This window comes from Protopterus annectens, chromosome 5.part0 (assembly GCF_019279795.1).
Source record: "Protopterus annectens isolate FY-2018-M chromosome 5.part0, PAN1.0, whole genome shotgun sequence".
NCBI lineage: Eukaryota > Metazoa > Chordata > Ceratodontiformes > Protopteridae > Protopterus > Protopterus annectens.
In genome coordinates, this window is record NC_056735.1 from 621,263,094 (window position 1) to 621,288,614 (window position 25,521).

A 25,521-nucleotide genomic window follows, 5' to 3' on the forward strand; every position below is an offset into this window, starting at 1 on the left:
GGTCTGAGATTATTCCCCGGTTGGTGTGGAGAGAGGCAAGGAATTTTGTGGCAGTGGAGAGAGCTCGGAGGTATGTTAATTTTACACTGGCAAAATATTTGAAGGAAATTGGGGTGCATACAATACAGCATGTGGAGTTTGAAAGCAGGGATCCTGTATGGCATAGGTCAGATGGAGTTCATCTCAATGAATTTGGGCTGGATTTATTTAACCTTAACCTGGGCTTGAAGGTAGAGGATCTATTTAAAAGTGGTATGGCCTGAGGGGGAACAGCCTTTTGGGCTGGTGGGCAGAGAAGTGGGTCAGGCTTGACCCTCTTCTGTCCCCATCAGTAGGATATTTGGAATTGAGGTGGTGATTGTGATGGTGATGATATTAAAGTGAGCAGGCCGCTGCCTTCATGATCACTATGATAAATGAGCAAGTGGGGGATGCTGCTTATCCAAACGTGAGCGGGTGCGCTGCCCTTATGTTTGCTATCTTATTTGTTGCAATGTTGGATTCTGTGTGCATCAATAAAGTTTGATGTTTGTTATTCATTTTCCATTACAATAAAGGTCGCCAAATGTCTTTGAGTGTTTGTGTAGTTTTATCAGAACTGTGACAAATGTATGAATTCCTCTAGATCATCAGTATTTGACTTCAGTGGTCTATACACTACAACAATTGTTATAAGTTTTAGGGTTGGCTTTATTGTCACAATTACACAGTCTATAGTCTCGGTATTATCACTGAACATATAATAATCACAAGTCTCATAAATATCTTTAATTCTTATTATAACTCCTCCACCTGATTTTTTGTTAGAATGTCTGTTACAGAAAAAACATTTATACCCTGATAGAGCTGGTTTCCAGTCATTGTTCTTTAACCATGTTTCACAAACACTAACAACCTCAGTCTTATGGGAACATGGTAAATCTTACAATAAAGAAATCATTATTGATATTCCTGGCATTAACAACCATCAGAGATGCATTGAATGTTGCTATCTGTAAACTGTCAGATTTTCTACCTGGCAAAAATTCTGTCTTGTCTTTGTCAAATACTGCAAAATATCTGCTGCAAAAATTCTCTTCCCTGATCTAAACAAGTGCACACTATCCTGTCTGAAAACATGAAATTAGGCTCAGATGCTCTACACATTTCCATTTTTAAAATGGGACATTTTTTAATGTAGGTATTAACCCCAAAAAATATTTTCATTCACAGTGACCTGACTCTACTTTCATTATCTGATTTATGAAAAATATATTCTAACATCTGTACAAGCTATGCTATCTCAGTGGGCTGTAAGTTTCCTACTAACAGTCAGAGAGTCCTTGTGGATGAGATCATTTGTGCCGACATGAATGAAAACAGATTCATACTTCCTTACATTAAGGCATTCTAATGCCTGCCTCACATCCCCTATTTTTGCTCCTGGAAAGCACAACACCATTCAGTGTTCATTACCTTCTCTGCAAATGTATCAGTTCCTCTAATAACCGAATCTCCAATTACAAGAATATCTTTTCTGAGCACATCTGAAGAATCTTTGACTTCTAATTTAGTAATATCTGTTCTATCAATTGTTACAAAGGAATGACCCTCATCACCATCAGTCTCATTAATCCCAGTTTCCATTGCTTATTACATTTACAAGAATACAAGTCTCATCCAGCTGGCTTTGTACATCCACAGCTTGAGCCATGTTTTTTCCTTACAGTAATGTTCTTCAATCCTTCCACGTTCACCTTTGATTTCCTCCTTTTTACATCCCCCTTGCCTCTTTTAATACCTTCTCTTGTGGAAAAATTGTGCCTTTTTCTGTAGAATGAAGGTTTTCTTTTAGACAAATGCTATCATTCCCTGTAATCTGTGTGTTACATGACAAAGCAGCATCCTTTTTCATATGTATTCTCTTTGCTTTACAGACATTTATCAGTTTATTTTTCTTCTTTATTTGTTGTGAACTTCTTCCTTTCTTTCTTTTTTTATTTTCTTCTATGTGCTCTGAATCCGCAGATTGCAGAATACTTGTATCCAGATTTCCGAAGTTGCCAGTGGCATTATTTTTTTTCCACAGGGGTTGAGTAGTCTTTACAGATGATAAACAATCCACAAAGCACTGAATAGAGGAGAAGCCAGGCACCGGACAGCTGAAGTAGAATGGCAAGGTTTATTGAAGCAACCCAAACACAAACGTCAATCTTTGTTTCCCATAACCCACCCCTCTCATCTTTTTGTATTTCTTCTATAATAAAAAAAGTGTATTTTGCTAGGGGGCAGGTGTGTATATGTTTGTATAATGCGTTGGTTATTTTCTTATTTTTTATATCATTAACATGTTCATATATTCTTCTTCTAATCTTTCTTTCAGTTTTGCCAACATTAAAACTCGAACAAACCTTACATATAGCAATGTAAACCACTCCTGCAGAATCACAAGTATTGTGGGACTTGGTTTTTATTTCCTTTCCCCTAGCTTTAATAAAAACACTTGTAGTATCAGCCATCCAAGGGCATTGCGCACACATTTTACATGAAAAAGTGCCATTAGGCTTAACTGTTTTCTTTTTCACTTTAGGTATAGGTGACAAGCAATCTTTTATGTTGCATCCCCTTCTGAAAATAAACTTGAGGGGTGTAGTCTCTTGTAGCCCAAGATCACTAATTCTAGTAAATTTATCCCATTCTTTCACAAAAGTTTTTTGGATGATGCCACCATCTCCACTAAAATCTGTAATAAAAGCTCTATTGTAATTCTTATCAATTTTATTAGGGGTATCTAGGGCCTCTGTAATGGTGTTATCACCATGTACAAAATCTAGAACTCCTTTTCCTAAAATAGGTTGAAATCTGTTTTCTCTACCCCTAATTACTTCATCCTTTATCTTTGTAATAAAGGCTAAGGGGTATCCCCTTTCTAAAAACAATTGAACCACAAATTCAGTCTCTTTGTTAAAATCCAAATCGTTGGAAGTCATTCTTGAAATCCTAACAAACTGACCTTTCACAATGCTTCTTTTTTGGTGGATAGGATGTCCACTAGTAAAATGTAAATAACAGTTGGAAAAAGTTTTCTTCCTAAATATTCTTGATTTGAAATGATCCTCATCTTTAATTAAAGTTACATCTAGGTAATTAATTTCCCGAAGGCCAATTTCATATGTAAATTTTAAAAATTCAGTAGTATTACCAATGTACTATAAAAACTCATCTAACTTATCCTTGGTGTCTGTCCATAAAATAACTATATCATCTAGATAATGTTTGTATAAACACCAACTGTCCTTGTATGTACTGTTAAAGATGAAATTACTTTCCCAGGTGTTAAGTACCATATTGGCATATATGAGAGCACATCTTGTGGAAAAATTATGCCTTTTTCTGTAGAATGAAGGTTTTCTGTTAGACAAATGCTATCATTCCCTGTAATCTGTGTGTTACATGAAAAAGCAGCATCCTTTTTCATATGTATTCTGTTTGCTTTACAGACATTTATCAGTTTATTTTTCTTCTTTATTTGTTGTGAATTTCTTCCTTTCTTTCTTTTTTTATTTTCTTCTATGTGCTCTGAATCCGCAGATTGCAGAATACTTGTATCCAGATTTCCGAAGTTGCCAGTGGCATTATTGTTTTTTCACAGGGGTTGAGTAGTCTTTACAGACGATAGACACATCCCTTCCTGAATGTGCTCTATTTGCTCATTGCATAACATTATTTATCTCAGCAGTCCAGTCATTAATATATATACCAACAGTTCTCCAAGCCGTGCCAATTGCACAAGTGCGACTGTCATCAGTAAGTCTAGATTTACAACTAATAATGGTAAGCCAATCATCCAACTTCTGACATGAATAGCACAGATCATTAGTGTTATCAGGTGCTGCCTTTAAATATACATAGCATTTATTGTACTGTACAAGATATTTGTGATTTAACAAGTCATTAATTGCATAATCATTTAAAGAATCCATATTCAGCTGCAAATTAATAAAAAATTCTAAAAGAAAAGAATAATCAAAATCAATTACCATAGAATTCAAAGAGAACTTAAATCAACTTCTAAGAGCAAAATCACACAATTAATATACTAGATATTAAATGAAGTACAGTAAAGGTGTTCATCTGACCGTGCAAGTTGTGAAAATTATACATAAGCTGGAATTCCTTTACATCACATGCGAATGTGTGCAGTAGCTTCTGCTCACTATCGCTCTCAGTCACACAGTAAAGATCAATAAATGACAAAGTAGGACAGAACTGTTTAGACAAGATCTAGATTGTCTTCTCAGCAGTCTGTTTGAATTTATAGCTGACTAGGTCCCTTGGGATGACTAGAGTTTGCCTGTCTGAACTCTATCCATTTCTAACAAATAGTGAAAATTAAAGGTAAAACAAAATATAAATCAAAGGAAATCTTCGCATCTATACGTTATCCCTTCCTTCCTACAAACAGTGAAAAACAGTGTGTAAAAAATAATATATATATTTAAATAAAAACTTTTTTTACCAGACTACTGCACAGTCCATCACAGACCAATTCAGGATTATTTAGTTAAGCTCTACATGGGAGTTCTCTAATGGTGATTAAGAAAACAGTGGTCAGAGTATTGTAGTCTTCTTAAAAACCTAATACAAATTCCAAAGGTTTACAAGGTAGCACCTTTGTGCATCCAGCTCCGCCACAATGCTTATCACAGATTCATGTTGTCTTGTATAGCACAGAGTTACAATGGGTACAATAATGCAAGGATCATGGACTTGGATAAAAGTCAAATCTGATATCAATGTGTGGCATATAAGGACTATTCTGTTCTTTATTTAGACATTTCAGAATTATTACAGAATGTCAGACCTCTGTTCTGTCAACGAGCACTGCTGTTTTATGTACAGGTGCATTAACATGCAGGGAAGGATGCATTCCTATCCCTTATATACAGAAGCAAGGCTTCTGAGAGAATCTAACAAATTGACCTTCCAGAACTGTGGATTTCTTTTTGCATTTCACATTCTGGGAGAAACAGATTGTCTTGCTAACAGATTGATTGAAAACTTAATTCTTCACCATGAATGGTCCTCTTAGTCCCTCAATAGGAATCATCATTTACAAAAAGTGGGTCAATCAATCTATATCTCTTGGCATGTCTAACCAATTCAAATTTCTTAAGCTCTTTCAACTGATTATTACTTCCAAAGTCAACAGTAACAGATTGTTCACCTAGCCGTGGCCGGACGGACTTCCATATTACTTCTTACCCCTACCCTTAATAATAGTTCTTTTGTAAGGTCAAGATGAACTGTTATAGTCCTTCCCACATTTCCATTTAATGGTACATAGTACAAAAACTTATATCTATAATAACATTAGTTTGTGGAATATGCCTGAAGCCAGTTAGTACTATTCTAATGATTTTTTTTTTTAAAAAATACTTATATGTACTGTTTCAGGTCACCTAGAAAGTAGATAATCACTTGGCAAGACTCTAAATTATCAACTAGCAGTGTTCTTCTTAACTGACATTCAACGAACATGGTACCTAGTGCCTGAAAATACTCTGTGGGTCTTGTTTTTGCTATTATTTTAATTTATACTAACAAAGTATGTGCATGTTGTAGTGTAGGTGTTGACCATAAACACAGCATGAATTATGGGAATATGAAAATTAATTCCTATACTGTTTTTCCTTTCAAAGGATCAGTGCAAACCACTACTCCTTAAAGTGGCATAATTAATTTACAAAGACAAGGCTGTCAAGATATGATGATTCTAATTATGCTTTACTGGCCTAGATAAGTGTGGTTTCGCACATTACATAAAAGTCTTGTAACACCTCTTTTGCCTTCTTTATTACAGTCATCTCCTGTCTTCTTTTTCTTGAAAGCCTCTTAAACTAATGACATGATTATTTCTAGCTGTGCTAGTTATCAGATCTTTGAAATTCTCAAACAGAGTTGTAGCTATCATCACCAACACTTCCCCATATTACCTTTTACTAAAACAAAACAAAAATAAACACAAGTAAAATGAAGATGTTTTTTCCTTTCTGATCGTTTTGATTAAAGCTTCCAGTAAGGATTACTGAAGTTGAAATTTCAAATTTCTGTGTTGGTCAGGATTTAAAACTTTGACTGCTCCTAAAATCGGCAATGCTTTTTGAGGAGTACATAATTCTTCTGAAACCAACACTCAGGAAATTTGTTTCACCTTGGACCATTTTACTGCCTGCTAGAAAAAAATACACTACCTAATTTTGAGTTTGTTGTCTCTGCATCCTTAAAGTTTTTGTGCTGGAAAACCATTTATCTTGTTGTATCAGTAACTTCTTCCAAATGGATACAAGACCTTCAGCTTGCTTCTGTGTCATTTCTGCACTTATTGTTGCATAAAGATAGGATTTCCTTGTACACAAAGCCATTGTTCATTATAACGATAAATAAGAAAACAAATATATATCAGTGAATTAATTTGCAATTCTTTTTACAATATTATACTGCAGGATCCTCTTAGTTCCTCTGTGTTTCATTGTATGTTAATTCCCTGAAGCTTCAACCAGAAGAAAAGGTCATGTCAAAGTTTCAACTCAGTGAAACTCACAGTAAGGGCACTTTTTACAGGGAACAAACCTCAAGCTATCACTCGTGGGGGCTTCATTCTTCACATCTCATTGAATTATATTTCTTAATTCCAATGTTGCACACTTACAGAGGAAAGAGAAATTTTTCTGAAAAAACGAATCGCTGCTGGCATGCAAACAGAAACTGCAATGGCAGTGATTTCACATGGAATTTGGAAGTTGAGCTTGACGAGCTGTATTTTTGTCCAGTTTTATACCTGATGATGAGTAGGGTAATAAGCTCCTACATAGCATCAATGTTCATAGGCAGCTCAAGTGCTTCACAGACAGAATCAGAAGTCTGGAAAATATGATCAGTTCTTGGTGTATTTTGCAACAAGCAGAGAAGACAAGAAAGTACAAAATAGTGAGTGGAATTCACAGACATTTTGCACAATACAGGAAGCTATAAAAGTGGTTCTTAACACAGAAGAGTATCCACTGCTTAATATTTTGGAGCTACATGCAAATGCAGCAAGCCATGAATGTGACCTATATAAATTTGGACACTGTGTATCACAGACAGCTAATCGGCTTCAGAATATATGTCGTCTAGCAATTTAAGAAGTACATTTTATGCAACTTTAATTGAGCTCTCTAGATGCATGTGGCCGTTAGCATCCTTCACTCACACAGGGAAACTGCAACAAATAGAGGCATTCTGCTTACAGAGCAGAGCAAATTGTAACTACAGAGCTCAGTGCTTCATGGTTACTATCTGTTCTATGGGGAACCTATCCACAGGTAAAGTGTTCAGATAAGTGATTCATCCAGGTTCATCACAAAATATTACGGGGCTCTGCACCATGGTCGTTCTGCATATCTTGGAAATATTATTTTAGGCAAACAGTGCAGCTACTCAAAATGAATGAATGGATGTCAGAAGATGGTGACTATTGGCTGCCTATAGGCACTAATATGGTTTCTTCATATCTAGTTTTGTTATTATGCATCCTTCTTGTGACTGTAGCTATTAGAGTTGTTGCTGCTGTTACCACAGTTCAGAATTTTTACTTGGACCTTAACTTAACAAATAACTGCTGCTGTTTTTGGTTTATTACTGTAAAATATACTGGTGGTTTTCCCATGTATTTGTTCAATGTGGGGCAGGGATTGTTCTTTTGCTGTGGTCTGGAGTTGCAGAACTATTACTAGCTTATTGCCACTTTGTCATTGCTTCATGGCTTGGTTATCTGTCACGCTTGCTAGGTGCAGGGGGAGCTGTGTTTTTTGGCTGGAGTACCTGCTTTAATTGAGAGATGTCACTGAATGTGTGATTCAGGATCATATTTATGGTTTCATTTCATCTGCATCATGGAGTTTTGATCTCACTTGGTTGGCTACTTTTGGGACTTTATGCTTCTTATTTCTGCTATGTATAGGAACTATGTTGTTTCCCATTTGCTGTTGCTCAGCTTACACAGAAACTTACAGTGCATTTAATATCTGGATATGCAGTTCATCTGGGAAGTCACTTGCTGAAATGATGTAGGAATTTATTGGGAAGAAACAACTTTATCAATGGACTAATGTTGATGAGATGTTAGAGAACCAATCATACTGTTTTGGAACTTCAGTTTTTTATGAATTAAGTGAAGGCATCACTGTTTAGCAAATATCATTCAGTCTCATTTAGTTTGTGTTAATAATTTGCTTGTTATGTTTATATTATTATATTTTTATTTTTTTAGTTGACACGTACTATTCATATTTTGTCTTTGCAATTTGTAATTACACAATAACACTGTTTACTTTTTATATATTGTGTTTAGTTTTGTTATGTATTATATTAAGTTTAAAAGGGTGCTTAGGTAATAAGCACTAAAATAAACTTGAAATCACATTCTGTTAAACTCAGAAAGCTGAGTTCAGCTCAAGCAAATCTTTTACTGATACAATTTGGAGAGACTATCCTGCATTTTTCTGCAGCCAAAGATATTCAGTATCAGATTAAAATATTGTGTGTACTCACCAAAAGATTGGATCTGTGAGAAGAGTTGTAGCTGCCGCAAAAATGTCTCATTTTATTTTTTACTACATTGTGTATTAGTTTATCAATCAACCCCTCCTGCACTTTCATGCAGGACACACATTCCAATTTATGGTTATATGCTGTATAAGGTTGGGAGACAAGAAAAATGTTACTAAACAGAATGAATTATATTGGATAGTTAAGCTGCAAGCCGATAAATTACCTGGACTCAATGAAAGGGCTTCGATAAAACCATTGTTGGCTGCTAAGAGTTTTAAGTAATTTTTATCTAAATTTTAGCATTTTATATTTTAACAAAGTGTTTGTCTTTAACATGGCAATTGATTAATTATTCAATTATTTAGTTATTCAATTAGTATGTTGGTTAGAGAATGTATTTAAACAGGAAGTGATGTGCAATGTGAATGAAGTCTGATGAAGCATCTTTTTGATGTGAAAGTGCTTACTGGTGTTATCTGTTCTACTTTGAAATTGGTTCTACAATAAATCGTTGAATTTTATGCTGCGGTCTTCTCATATTAATTTATAATATTATAGCATACTAACACTTCATCAAAACCATAATCCTTTGCATGACAAATGAGTAGATCTGTGTGTAAGATGAATACTGCTTTCTATAAAACTATAGCAGTTATAGAAAACACTGCTTTCAAGTGGATCACTATAAATGTTGTCACCATTAGGGTTACCCAAAGTGGGACATTCTAACTGAAACTTGAGACTGAAACACAGTAAAAGAACAGGAACGGGTGAGCACCAGCAGACAGTATTTGAGCTAGGTGCCAAAATAGCATACAAAGGAAAAAAATCCCTCTCAAAATACCACAAAGGGCATTTTATTATAAGCCACAAGCCTAAAGAATAAATATATCAAGCTTTAGCAAAATTGCTTAATCAGCAAACAAACATGACCATTTAAATACATATAGAAAAATCACAAGACATTAGTTTGCTTTTATTTTTTGTATTACTGTATTGCCTTTCTATATTTTGAATACTGTAGTTTGTTTTCTTTACCTTGTGTTTTGCTTGCATTCTGTTTTAACAGCATATTAAAACTTCAAAAGAGACCACAGCTTTCTCTGTTCTGAGTCAGGCAGAAATTTTTCCCGCTCTCCCACCCATTTAAGTTGTCTTGTTAAATACCACTGTCTTTCTAGTTGCCCGCCTCTTATGTTAATCTGACCATATATCTCATTTCTCTCAACTTTCACTGGCTTATGTGAGTAATCACAAAATCATCATTTTTGAAATCCCACCCCTTCAATTATTTAAATTTATTGGCCATCCTACAGTATTTCATAGTACCAAAATACAAAAGTGACCACCCCTTTCAATCTATCTTGCTGTTTTAAAAATAGTAACTCTCCACTAAACCTTAACTTTTTAAACAGGTAAAACTCAAGTTACCTACTTTCACATCTAACTTCTCTAGTGCACACTGCAGAGTGCATTCTTTTCAATCTTACCTTTAAGCATCCCTGTGACTAGCACTTTCTCTAATACCTGCTGGAAAGCACTAGGAAGCCTTAAACTCATACAAACACTGAACTCTCCTTGTTAACAAGGAGAAATTAATAGTAGGCACTAAACAGCCTATAATTGCAAAGTACCTTGCTAAGGAAACAGCTCCTATACTTTACAAAGAAAAAAAAAAAGCCCCAAACCAGGCATGTCCAAGGGTCAGCTTCTGGTGATTTCTCCTGTCCACCTGGTGAATCTGGGCATACTGGGGCAATGCAGCAATTGCCTCATGTACACAGACAACCCTCTCCTCCTACCACCCAACACTACAACCTGTGAGAGATGCATGGCCAAAATGGAAGCAAAGCTCTCTCCACCCAAGATTGTGCTAAACAGTCAAGAGGAGAAGGTTAACACCCACACTACACCTCAAGCAACACATAGCCCTTCTAAACCCGCACCACCAACACCCACATATAGCAACACTAAATCCACATATGCAGAGGTCCTTAACTGTAACCTGCCCAAGCAACAAAGACCTCTGAAGCTGAAACGCAAACACCAATCACAACCAATGTGTCACATAGTTCACAACACCAGTGTGCCACCCAGCAACAGCCCCTAAGGCAAGACAATGTACCTAACACTTTAGTCATAGGTGACTCTATAGTCCGGCACACTGATGTCCCTCTCACCAGGTTGAATAAGGAGAAAATTACAGTCTGCTGCCTGTCGGGTGCCAGGATCCGCCACATAACGCATGCACTCAAGTCACTCCACAACAAGTACAAATATGACTCTGTCATTGTCCATGTTGGAGTGAATGGCTTGAGACGTACCTACCTGGACTACATGAAAAGAGACATGGAAGAGCTCTCGAATCATGTAGCCCAGGCAGGTATGACCCTAGCCCTGAGTAGCATCCTGCCTTCGCCCAGAATGATACCACAATATAAGGATAAAATGATTGACTTCAACAATTGGCTAAGCTTATGGTGTCATTCAAAGGGGATCCAGTATCTGTCTGCCTGGGATGACATGATTGACAGACCACGATGCTTTGCCAGAGATGGTCTGCACCTGTCGCCCCTGGGATTCAGGTTACTGGCTAAGGCTCTTGACACCCTATAGTGCCTTTTTAGGCAAACTTCAAAGGACAAAACCACCACCGTAACAGGTACAAGCATGCAAAATCTGAAGGTAATGCTACTCAATGCTAGAAGTCTAAACCTCAAAATGCACTCTCTCGAGGCACTCCTAAAAATGGAGAACATCGATATCTGTGCAGTAACTGAGACCTGGTTCAAGGCTCCAGAGAGCACCCCTGCAATACCAGGCTACAACTCTTACCACACTTTTCGGCCACCAAACCAGGACCGAAACACTAAAGGTGGAGGAGTGTCAATATTCACCAAGGATATTCACACCACCAGGCTAGTTGGCCAACACAATGTGTCTGAAATTCTCCAAGTGCAACTAACACTAGGTAAGACTGCAATCCAAATTGTAGCTTGCTACAGATCCCCCACCATACCCCAGGATTCTAACTACACCTTTCTAAACATACTGGAAAATATTAAGATAGAACCAAACACCCTAATACTGGGTGATTTTAACTACCCTGCCATTAACTGGGAAAACTACTCATGTCCCAACACCTTTGCCCAACGGTTCTTGGAATTCATAAATTCCAACTCCCTGGATCAACTAATCCATAGTCCCACCAGGGGCTCCAATATCCTAGACCTGGTCATTACCAACATGGGAAATCAATGCTCCACCTATGGTCACGTTAGTCAGGTCTGACCATAAGCTAATCACCCTTAACATCCACATCCCACCCCCCCCCCCCAGTAAAGAAACCACCATAAAAAAACTTCTCCAAAGCCAACTTCATGCTACTCAAGTCAGAAGTGACAAACTTCATGACACCCATGCAGATGGGAACTGAAAGTTCAACTGCTGAATCCTACACTAAGGCACTGTACGAGCACATCCACTCATGTATGAATCGTGCCATCCCAAATAGAACCAAAATGCTCTCATCCAAAAAAAGGAAGCCAATCTGGTGGTCCCCTGCCATAAACAAACTTTACAACAAAAGGAAGAAACTTTTGCAGAAAATAGGAAAATCCCAGGATGCAAAAAACTGCCTTACTAGCCTCAGTAAGAAACTGAGATGCCTCATAAAACCCTCCAAAGCTAGTTACGAAAATAAAATTGCCAAAGATTCCAGAGACAACTACAAAGCATTCTATAACTATGTCAAGAATCTAAATGGCAATGCTCAGATCTGCTCTGAGCTAAAACAGAATGGCATTAAATATACTGATCCGAAGGATATTGCCAATATCCTGGCAGATCGATTCAGTGCCAACTTCACCCCCCTCTCACCCCCTAAATGGCCCATCTCAATACCGGAAGATTGCCAAATTCCAGTAATAACGGCCACATAGGAACAAAACGCACTCTCTAAAGCCAAGAATACAGCATCCATGGGACCAGATGACATCCCGGGCTGTGTACTACATGAACTACAATATGAACTGGCACCTCACCTAAGTGTCATGTTTAATCATAGCCTCACCTCAGGTTTTGTGTCCACTGAGTGGCTCAGAGCTACAGTTATCCCAATCCACAAGGGGGGATCCACCTTGGATCCCGGAAACTACTGTCCCATCAGTCTGACAAGCCTTATCTGCAAGGCCATGGAGCGTATTATCATGGAACTTATAAACAAAGAAATTGGCAACCTTCAAACACTGGACCCTACCCAGTTTGGGTTTGTGAAGAGCCGATCTTGTCTCCTGAACCTGATTGACTTCTTTGAATCAGTCTCCAGAGCCATGGACAAGGGTAAGGTGGTCCACACAGCCTATCTAGACCTTGCCAAGGCCTTTGACACCATCCCCCACTCTGGAATCATAGATAAACTTACTAAGTTGGGAATTAATCCCTATGTCACCCAATGGGTTTCTAAATGGCTTACTGCTAGAACCCACACTGTAAAAGTAGCCGACTCCAAATCCAGCTCCAGACAAGTGACAAGTGGAGTACTTCAGGGTTCAGTCCTGGGGCCGATCTTGTTTGGCATCTACTTCTCTGAAGTACAGGCCAACACTAAGGGACTCTGGCTAACAATGTTTGCAGATGACTGAAAACTGGGAGCCATTATTGAATCCCCAAATGATGTGGATACTCTACAAAAGGGCCTTACAGAAACAGATGCTTGGTGCCAGAGCCATGGGCTCAAGGTCAATGCCAAGAAATGTATAGTTATCCCCTTTGGGAAAAAACATGTATCCATGAATTACCATATAGGTGGCAGTACACTAAACACAGAAAGTGTGATAAGAGACTTAGGGACACAGGTGGACAGTGGTCTCACCTTCGATAACCACATCGCCACAACAGTCAGGAAATCCTTCTATGTGTCACACCTCATCACAAAGGGCTTTTCATCCAGAAAAAAGGAGGTCATTGTCCCACTGTACTCATCCCTCATTAGACCCATTATAGAATACAATGCCCCATTTGGTATATACCTCTCAAGACATCTGCAACAACTGGAAAGGCCTCAGAAATACCTCACTAAAAGAATCACAGGCCTAAAGCAGATGCCCTACGCTGACCGCCTTAAACTCCAGCTATACTCTGTCGCATATCGTCTACTCAGAGGTGATCTCTGCTTAACATACAAGGCCATGTCAAACCCAGAGCTGTTGGACATGCTACACTTAAAGAAATCCCAATCCCTCAGAGCTACACGCTCCAGGGATCTAAACCTTGTTGTCACAATAAACAAAACATGCTGGAGGGATAGGTTCCTGACCCAGAGACTCCCCAGACTCTGGCATAGATTACCCATACATGTCAAGCAGAGTGCCTCTTTGGACCTCTTCAAGAGGAACCTTGACAATTGGATGGGAGAAAGGAAATTCACCCCAGGGATCACGTCAGTCGCCCTGCTAGACAGCGGTCCAGGAAAGTAAATAATGTGGGAAGAAATAGCCAGGGAATTGTTATGGCTAGGCTTGTATAGGCCCTACCAACCTATGAACCTATGAACCTATGAACCTATGAACAACACATCATTGGTTAAAAACAAAGCATCATTAACTAAATCAAGGGGCTATTTTTTTGTCATTCTAGATTTTAAAATACATTTTATGTTCACTGAAGCATTTGACCCAGGAGCATAATAATCTTGTGACATACTGATCCATTCATATTCCATCCTCTGCACTTTATTTAATATATCTCTCCCTTAAGTTATGATCTATCCCTTCCTTTTGGGTATGCTTAATCAAAGCATTTGTTTCATTTCACCTTTTAACTGCAGATAGATGAAAACATATTCTTTATTTTAGTTTGTAATTAGTTTTACCCACATAAAATGAAGTATATTTTAGGCAGGTTGCTATGTATACAACATTTGATGTATCACAAGTCACATAATATTTAAACTCATAATACCTAGCCATTACAGGATGTATAAAAATTATACTTATGATGTGCTTACAATGTACACATTTCCTAGATTGATAAGTACCATTCTTGCATTCTAATATAATCCTAGTATAATCGGTCTGTTTCTTATAGCATAAATATTGTTTCTGATTCCAACTATTTGTATAGTTAAATAAAAGTTTATCAGGTATATTTCACATAACTTGTCTACATTATCAAGAATATGCCAATGTTTAGCAAATATCTTTAAAAGTATTGGCATGTTTATTATACAAGATCATAATTTGTAAATAATCTTTCATTCCTCTGTGATTTAAGGAAATATATATATATTGTAATTATTATTTAAGGTATACTTCTTGCATATTCCACCTTCTCTACAACTACAACCCCCATTCAAAAAAATCACATCTCATTTCACCCATTTGTTCTTTTGAAATGACATTATCAGTATTTAGTCTTGTAAGCTTTACCATATGCCCTTAGGTATGTTCCTAAATAGAAAATGGGGTGCACACTAGCTCTATCTAAATAAGAATGCTTGTTTAAATTTTTCTTATATACCCTAGATGTCCTTCAAGGATGCATCTGCAGTCCTTGCATATGGGTTGTCCTGCCTCAGGCAGCCCTTCGGTCAGCCGGATTCCAAAGTCTGGGTCCGGCGTCGGCTGATGTCGCCCTTTCCCCGACGTCAGAGTGCCTGGGGTATAAAAACGTCAGCCGACACCATCTTCCTCAGTCTTTCTTGCCGTGTGGTGCCCGAAGTAGAAGCAGTTCGCAAGTGCCAGTCGGCCAGCTCCTGTAACTTCAGCTACCGAAGACTTCAAAAGCTAAGTACCCCGTTGGGGACTCTTTCTTGCCTCAGCCGATGTCAGATAAAGTTAATAATTGCATAACTTGTGGGAAACAAATACCTCATAAGGATTTCCACTCTTACTGCCTCCCCTGCCTAGGCCCAGACCACGACGTCTCGGCCTGTTCAGCCTGTGCTTCCTTCAATCGACGCACTCTTAGGCCTCGGGCGGAGTTTGCAGAGGAATTTTTTGGGGCTAGTTTCTGTTACAATATGCCGTCGGAGACTCCGACTTCTCATTTAACCAAAAAACGGAAGGACAAGGACCGACACACGCGGACCGTGGTTTTGGCTGAAACCACGCCTAGGCCTACCGCGAGTGTCTCGGTTTCGGCTGAAACCGAGTCCTTGGTACTTCCGACCGTCGAAACCGCACAACCGACAACCTCGGCCCCGGAGGCCGCTTCTGAGTCGGTTATAGAATTTCCTTCAGAAACCGGTGTTCAAGAAACATTCAACACCATTTCTCTAGACAAAACTACACCAGCATGTGGTGCAGCCAGGCCTCCTGCATCCATGTCCATTAAGGCATTCACAAGGGCTAAAGCTGCTAAACAGCCAAAATCTTTGCCTCCCAAGGCTATTCCTCAGGGATCCACTACAGGTTCACAGATTCTAAGCTTAGCTGAGGACCTTATTTCCTTAATTAGAGGCTCTCAGCCACATCCGGACAGGGGCTCTCAACCTCCTCTAGACTAAAGGCCCAGGGTTGAGCCCACTGATCCCCAGTCCTCTGATGAGGCCTCAGATGGCTCTGCTCTATCGGACTACCAGGAGGAGGCCTTTTTGGCCTACAAGGATTCTGATGCAGAGGAATCTATTCCCTCGGCCTCCCCTCCTGAAGAGCTGTCCTTTGGGGAGACCCTTCACTCCATGAGAGAGCATTTCAAATGGCAGGGCCAGGAATTCCCTGATTCCAGGAAGAGATTAAGGACTTTTTTGCATTTACCTCAGCATAGACCTTTGGCTATTCCTCCTGTTTTGAATGTCATTGATGATGTGTACTCTGAGTCTAGCATAACCCCTGACACCCTTCCTCCGGCTCCTGTCAAACCCGATAGGTACTACAGGGTCCCGGACTCACATCTTTTCCTTTACAAGGCCCACTCTGCTGATCCAGAAACTATTTCCCAGGGCCCTAAATGGGTTGCAACTGCCACTACTAAAAATCCACTCCCCTCTGAAAGGGAGTCCAGGGCTTTAGAGAGATGCGGTAAAAAAGTGTATACTTCTGCCACTCTTTCTATGAGGGCATTAAATTGTCAATTCCATATGATACAGTACCAAGAGTATTTGTTAGATGAATTTCATAAAAAACTGTCTTCACCTGAACCCCTAGATCGCAAATCACTTCAGGATCTGGTACATAACTCCCAACAGGTTAGCAACCATTTCTTGCAGTGTGGTTATGATGCATTGGAAGCTTCATGTAGGTCAGCAATGACAGGTGCAGTCATATGTAGGCATGCTTGGCTGAAGGAACAATCTCTGCCAGATCATGTTAAAGCAAAGCTTCTGGATGCTACACTGGAAAAGCAAAAGTTATTTGGCTCCACTGCTCAGGAGGTCTTAAAGAAATTTGAGGAAAAGGCAAAATCTGTACAAACAGTCAAAGATTTTCTCCAAGTCCAACCATCAAGATTCAGCAGAAATTGGCCTTCTAAGAATTGGTCCTTTCCAGACACAGAGAGATTTCAAAGAGGCAAGAACAGGCATGCCAGAGGTAGAGGGCAAGCTAGAGGCACCTACAGAGGACGTCAATGGCAGCCTCCTAACCAGAGAGGTAGTGCAGGACCTACAACTGCTGCACAAGGACAGACTCAATGACTTTACCTTGACCCCACCAACCAGGGCTCAATTGGAAGCACCTTTAGGTGGAAAGCTTTCTTTAGTCTCAGAAAATTGGCACAGTATTACAAGGGACAAATGGACACTGCAAATAATAGACAAAGGATACAGGTTCCATTTTCACACATTACCAAAAAGAAAAGGCATGCCAAACCTGCCACCGAATCAAAGGGCAGAGGCTTTGAAACAAATCTCCAACCTAATGCAAATGAAAGCTATAGAAAAGGTTCCTCTTTCAGAACAAGGCCAAGGATTTTATTCCAGACTATTCCTTGTACCAAGAAAAGAAAAACAATGGAGGCCTGTTCTCGACTTGTCCGCACTGAATACTTATCTCATTGTGCCAAAATTCAAAATGCTGACTCTACAGCAGCTCCTTCTCATGCTGGGCAAGGGGTCTTGGCTGGTAACTCTAGACCTCAAGGAGGCATACCTGCATGTCCCTATCAGACAAAGTTGCAGAAGACACCTCAGATTTCTTGCAGGTTCAGAGCATTATCAATTCTCAGCATTGCCCTTTGGCTTATCTACTGCGCCCGGAGTATTCACGAAATGCCTGGCATCAGAAATTGCACACTGCAGACTTCAGGGGATTCAAATATACCCATATCTGGATGACTGCCTTATACAAGCGGACAGCCAACAAACTTTGGTAAAACACTTGAATTATTCCATCCGCCTACTTCAGGCCTTGGGATATACAGTCAACATTCACAAATCAAGACTTGTTCCATCCCAAAGAATAACTTTTTTGGGTGTGAAACTAGATACAACCACCAAAATGGCTTTTTGCACAGAAGAAAAACAAAGACAACTACCAGATTACTTCGAAAACCTGACAAAACAAACTCGGATGACTGCAAGGAAAATCCTGCAGGCCCTGGGTTACATGGCATCTTGCATTCTTCTGATTCCACAAGCAAGGCTGCATATGAGGAGACTACAATGGTACCTAAGGAGTTTATGGACTCAGCACAGTCACAGCTTAGAAGCTTTGATACCACTCATTCCATGCCTTCAAAAGGAATTTCTGTGATGGGCTCAAGCAAGCCAGACAAACAGGGGTCTGCCCTTCAGCAAACCAATAGCCAGCCAAACCATTACAACGGACGCTTCAGACCACAGATGGGGAGCATACATGGGGGGCAGATGCATTCAAGGACTATGGTCACAAAAAGAACTACGCATGCACATAAACCAAAAGGAAATGCTGGCAGTCATACATGCAATCGAGGCCTTCAAACTCTTTCTGCATCAAGGCCACCTGCTAATAAGGACAGACAATACCACAGTTATGTGGTACATAAACAAGCAAGGAGGTACCCATTCCTACCCTCTTTGCAGGCTGGCAATGAATCTTTGGGAACTTTCCCCTGAAACTCAATATAGAACTGCAATCCCAGTTTGTGCCAGGAAAAGACAATATACTGGCGGACAGCCTAAGCAGAAATATCATGGATCCACACGAATGGATGCTGCACCCAGACGTCTTCCTTCAGATAACACAATCATGGGGGAGGCCAGACACAGATCTTTTTGCCTCCCACCACAACCATCAGCTAAAGAAATTCTGCTCAAGGACATACCACCCACAAGCATGGAAAGTGGACGCCCTCTCTTTCAGCTGGAAAACTCTAACAGTGTATGCATTTCTACCTCTTCCATTAATGACCAAGGTCTTACTGAAGATCAGGACAGAGCAGCCAAAAGTGATTCTGATAGCTCCGGACTGGCCAAGACAGCACTGGTACCCACTCTTAAAGAGCATGTCACGCACGAAACCGTGGCCTCTTCCTCAATGGCCACTTCTTCTGACACAGCACCATTACAAAACTCTGCACTCCAGCCTGAAAACCTTGCAGCTGACAGCCTGGAGAATACCTTGACTCCTCACCAGGATAAGCTATCCAAAAGAGTGAAGGATATCATCATGGAAGCTCGCCGGCCTTCCACAAGAAAGGCATATTCAGCAAAATGGAAAAGATTTCGCACTTGGAGCACCACAAAGGGCCTAGATGCGACAGTGATGAACATGGCACATATCCTGGAATACTTGGCAGAAATGCTCCACAATGGCCTTTCTTACTCTTCCATAAAAATTCATGCTTCAGCAATTTCAGCAGAATACAACACTGATCCACCTGTCTTCTCTCACCCTCTCCTAAGGCAGTTTCTAAGAGGAATTAAAAACATCAATCCTCCAAGGAAACCACCAGTGCCTACATGGGACCTTAACTTCATGTTGGAAAAATTAACTCTACCTCCCTTTGAACCAGCAGCATCTTCAGAACTACAGTTCCTGTCTTGGAAGACTGCCTTCCTTCTGGCCATAACCTCAGCAAGAAGAGTATCTGAGTTGCAGGCCCTCATGGCAGTACAACTATTTCTTATTTTTCATCAGGACAGAGTCTCATTGAGAACCAATCCTTCATTCATGCCAAAGGTGGTATCCAGGGTCTCATTGAACCAAGCTATTCACCTGCCTACCTTCTTTCCAAATCCACAAAACAAAGGGGAGAAACTTCTGCATACCCTGGACATTCACAGACAGTTGTGCTACTACTTGGACAGAACAAAAACTTACAGAAAAACTGACCAGCTGTTTGTAGCATATGCTGCTGGTGTACAAGGAAAAGCAATTTCCAAACAGACAATTTCAAAATGGATAGGGAATTGCATTCGATTCTGTTACTCTTTTCATGGCAAAACTGTGCCAGCTAACATTAGACCTCATTCCACCAGAGCCACAGCCACCTCCACAGCCTTCTTAAGAGGGGTGGCTACCAAGGACATTTTAGAAGCTGCTACATGGAGCTCCGTGCATACATTTTCCAAGCATTACAACTTACCCTTATATTCCAGATCCAGAGCAGGCTTTGCTACGGCAGTCCTGCAGGGCATTTTAGCTACACCATCCTTTTCTTAGATCCTACCACCCCCAGATTGTCTATGGTATTCTACCCATATGCAAGGACTGCAGATGCATCCTTGAAGGACATAGTACAGTTTTGTACCTCCCATAAATGTAGATGTCTGATAGGTATGCATCTGCAGTCAGGTTTACCCTCCCTCCTTCCCCTCTGTGGTATTTCTTGGGTACTTATCCCTCTCATAGCTAGCTGGGGTTATCTATTATGGTGTATTTGTTTTATATTTCTGTGCATGTTTGGAATTTATTGCATCTCTCCAAATTTAGCCTTCCTTAGAGGGCACCTGGCATCTGGGGCAAGAAAAACTGAGGAAGATGGCGTCAGCTGACGTTTTTATACCCAAGGCGCTCTGACGTCAGGGAAAGGGCGACATCAGCCGACGCCGGACCCAGACTTTGGAATCCGGTCGACCGAAGGGCTGCCTGAGGCAGGACAACCCATATGCAAGGACTGCAGATGCATACCTATCGGACATCTACATTTATGGTAGGTACAAAACTGTACTTTTCCATCATTCCTAGTTCTGTTCTAGTCACTCTAACATCTAAGAAATTTATTAAATCCTTAGAGTTTGTACATTTAAATTTTCAACAGTCCACAGTCTCTGTTAGACAATAAGCAAACTCATTCAAACAAATTTCATTACCTTCCTGCAATTTAAAAACATTCTGTACAAATCTTTTCTAAAGTAAAACATTCTACATAAATGTTTTATTTTTATTAAAAATATAATTCTGCTCCCATAGTGCAAGCATGAGAATGGTATATGTATTCATAACGGGAGTCCTCAATGCTACTCCCTTCAGTAGTAAATACTGTTCCTTTAGAAAAGTAAACACATTTGTTTCCCAATACTAATGACAGCAATTCATAAAGCATATTGATTTTTGTGCCATTAAACTCAATGTGAATAGTCAAGTAACTCCTAAGAGATTCCACCCCTTGCTCACTAAGAATTACTGTAAACAGACATTTTATATCAAATAAAATTTCATCCCTCATTATCATGTTGTTGGACCACCTATATAATTTGTTTAAAAAATCAGTACTATCCATAATAAATCTTTAAAAAATATTAACGTTTCTTTCAACATACTTTCCAGGTAAACCAAAACTGATTTACTGAGCCATCCTCTCCCTGAGACAATGGGTCTCCTAGGTTGATCTTTTAGATCCTAATGTATCTTAGGGAGACCATAATAAATAGGTACTAATGGAAGGGAAAGATAAAAGTAATTTAGAAGGTCTGAGTTCAAGATGTCAGTGTTGGTTGTTAAATACTTTATATGATATTAAGATGAATTAAATGTACTACAACATTCAGTGATGTTTTTAGTCAGAAAATGTCTTTCTTGTGAAATATCAGACATTTGCCATTTGTGATGCCCCACCCCCTTTCACTGGGCAGAATTGCCCAACAACAGGACTTCTGTTGAAAGAGAGATGGGTGAAGACCCTATTAACCAGGTACACTGATCCTGTTTGTCTTTGTAATACAGACAATGGAAAACAGTTTCACAACACTCTGCTATTCTTAATAACAGCTGCTTACCTACTAACATCAGCAAGATTGATCTAAGATTGCGGGCAGTCAGGAAAGATGTCAGATGTCAGTGGCATGTCATGCATCTTCTCCTTCTTCTTCTTTTGGCTGTTCCTGTTAGGGGTCGCCACAGTGAATCATCTGTTTCCATTTCTTTCTGTCCTCCATATCTTGCTCTGTCACACCAACCACCTGCATGTCCTCTCTCACCACATCTACAAACCTTATCTTAGGCCTTCCTCTTTTCCTCTTACATGGTAGCTCCATCCTTAGTATCCTTTTCCCAATATACCCAGCATCCCTCCTCTCTGGCCTTTTCTCCAAACTGTCCAACCTGAACTGACCCTTTAATATACTTATTCTTAATCCTGTCCATTCTCGTCACACCTAATGCAAATCTTAGTATTTTTAACTCTGCTACCTCCAGCTCTGACTCCTGTATTTTTGTTAATGCCACCGTCTCCAACCCATATAACATAGCTGGTCTCACTACCCTTTTGTAGACCTTCACTTTCACTCTTACTGGTACCCATCTTTCACACATCACTCCTGACACTCTTCTCCACCCAATTCACCCTGCCTGCAATCTCTTCTTCACCTCTCTTCTACACTCACCATTAATCTGAATGATTGATCCCAAGTATTTAAACTCATCCACCTATGCAACCTCTACTCCCTGCATCCTCACCATTCCTCTATCCTCCCTCTCATTCACACACATATATTCTGTCTTAGTCCTGCTGACCTTCATTCCTCTCTTCTCTAGAGCATATCTCCACTTCTCCAGGGTCTTCTCAACCTGTTCCGTGCTCTCACTACAGATTACAATGTCATTCACAAACATCATAGTCCATGGGGAATCCTGTCTGATCTCATCTGTCAACTTGTCCATCACCATTGCAAATAAGAAAGGGCTCAGCACTGATCCTTGATGTAATCCCACCTCCACCTTAAACCCATCCGTCACTCCTACCGCAGACCTCACCACTGTCACACTACCCTCGTACAGATCCTGTACTACTCTTACATACTTTTCTGCCACTCCCAACTTCCTCATACAATGCCACAACTCCTCTCTAGGCACCCTGTCATATGCTTTCTCTAAGTCCACAAAGACATAATGCAATTCCTTCTGACCTTCTCGATACTTCTCCATCAACACTCTCAGAGCAAACATCGCACCTGCAGTGCTCTTTTCTGGCATAAAACCATACTGCTGCTCACTAATCTTCACCTCCCTTCTTAACCTAGCTTTCACTTCTCTTTCCCTTTAACTTCATGCTGTGACTAATCAGTTTTATCCCTCTGTATTTACTACAGCTCTACACATCACCCTTATTCTTAAAAGTCAGCAATGCAGTGAACGAGTCATGAACAAACCACCATGGACATCCAAAAGACTCTTAAAATCCTTTATTAAAATGAACCCTCAATAAAAAGGAAATATCTGTAGAAAAATCCTTGTGGAAAAATTTGTAAAGACCCAAAAAGGTGCACCATTCAGGATGGATAAGCACTTTCGGGGTTTCCCTTCCAGAGATCCTATTGCAACTGAAAACATTGTTCCATTTAAGGAAGGCCTGATCACTCATGACGTTCACTTAAACTGACACACTGCAACAGGATCTGAGGAAGGGAAACCCCAAAAGTGCTTTTCCATCCTGAATGGTGCACCTTTTTGTGTCTTTACGCATTTTTCCACAAGGATTTTGCTACAAATATTTCCTTTTTATTGAGGGCTCATTTTAATAAAGGATTTTAAGAGTCTTTTGGATGTCCATGGTGGTTTGTTCATGACTCATTCACTGCATTGCCCTTTTTTTCATGGAACACCTTCAGCTGTTAACAGGTTTGTTTTGGATTATTCTTAAAAATCAGTGCCAAAACACTTCTTCTCCACTTATCAGTTATCCTCTAACTTTCCAAGATTTCATTAAACAATCTGGTTAAAAACTCCACTGCCATCTCTCCTAAACACCTCCATGCTTCCACAGGTATGTAATCCAGTCCAACAGCCTTTCCATTCTTCATCCTCTTCATAGCTGTCCTTACTTCCTCCTTGCTAATCCATTGCATTTCCTGATTCACTATCCCCACATCATCCAACCTTCTTTTTCTCTCATTCTCTTCATTCATCAGCCCTTCAAAGTACTCTTTCCATCTACTCAACAAACTCTCCTCACTTGTAAGTACATTTCTCCTCATTATTCTTTATCATCCTTACCTGCTGCACATCTTTCCCAGTTTGGTCCCTCTGTCTAGCCAATCAGTACAGGTCCTTTTTTCCCTCCTTAGTGGCCAACCTTTCATACAACTCTTCATATGCCTTATCCTTCACCACCCCTCTCTCTCTTCGCCATACACTGCATCTCCTTATACTCCTGCCTACTTTCCTCATCTCTCTGACAATCCCAGTTCTTCTTCACCAACCTCTGTCTCTGTATACTCTCCTGTACTTCCTCATTCCACCACCAGGTCTCCTTGTCCTCCTTCCTCTGTCCAGATGTCACACCAAGCACCTTTCTAGCGGTCTCCCTTACCAGCTCTGCTGTAGTTATATAGCTATTCGGTAACTCTTCACTGCCATCACACACCCAACTTGTGGAGCATATGCACTAACAACATTCATCATCATCACACCATCAATTTCGGTTTCATAAACCTAGCCACTGGGGATGCACATGCCAGTGCGTTTCTTCATGTCAGTCCCAAGCCTGGATAAAAGGGGAGGGTTACAACAGGAAGGGCATCCAGGGTAAAACTTTTGTCAAATGACATATGCGGACAACAATACCGATTTCCATACCGGATCAGTCGAGGCCCAGGTTAACAATGACCATCACCAGTACTGCTAGCCAACAAGGTGTTGGTAGAAATTGGGCTACTGCTGGCCGAAGGAGTAGGAGAAGAAGAGGGAGAAGGCATGCCCAAAGGCAAGAAGAGAGGAGGAAGGTTAGGAATGTGGTAGTGAGAGTAGGAACTTTGAATGTTGGCAGTATGACTGGTATAGGGAGAGAGCTAGCTGATATGATGGAGAGAAGGAAGGTTGATATATTGTACATGCAAGAGATCAGATGGAAGGGGAGGAAGCCCAGGTGTATTGGAGGTGAGTTCAAATTGTTCTACATGATGTGGATGGGAGGAGAAATGGGGTAGGGTTATCCTGAAGGAACAGTATGCCAAGAGTGTTTTGGAGGTGAAAAGAGTGTCATATAGAGTGAGTTTATGAAGCTGGAAATTGATGGTGTGATGATGAATGTTGTTAGTGTATATGCTCCACAAGTTGGGTGTGTGATGGATGAGAAAGTGGCATGGAATGCATGTAGAGACAAATTCCTGTACCAAAATATGTGAGATGTTAAGCTTAAGAAAGGTGGGTGTGCTTTCCTTCCTTTGATTCCAAGGCAAGGAAATGAAAGGAAAGTTTTATAAAATAGAGACAGGCTTCTGGTACCTTAATAATAATGCAGCCATAATGTAGAGAGAAAAGAAACCCAAGGGTTAAGTTAAACTATGAGAAGGTTGCCTTTTCCATTAAGAACATCTGCAACATAAACATGTAGACAGAAAACAGGACTACACATAAGCATTGGTTATGCAGCATGTCTTAAAAAATTAAAACATATGAAATCCAAAGTAGAAAAAATAAATGGGTAGCCTGCGTACTCTACAGCCCATAGTAGAAATTTAGAAGCCCAGTCTCCATTAAAATATAAAAAAAAAATATTAAAGAGAAATTTCACTAGATATATTAACTCTTTCTGCATTTGATGTTGTCTTTGATACATATGATACAGGGCCATTGCAGAAGAGATGAA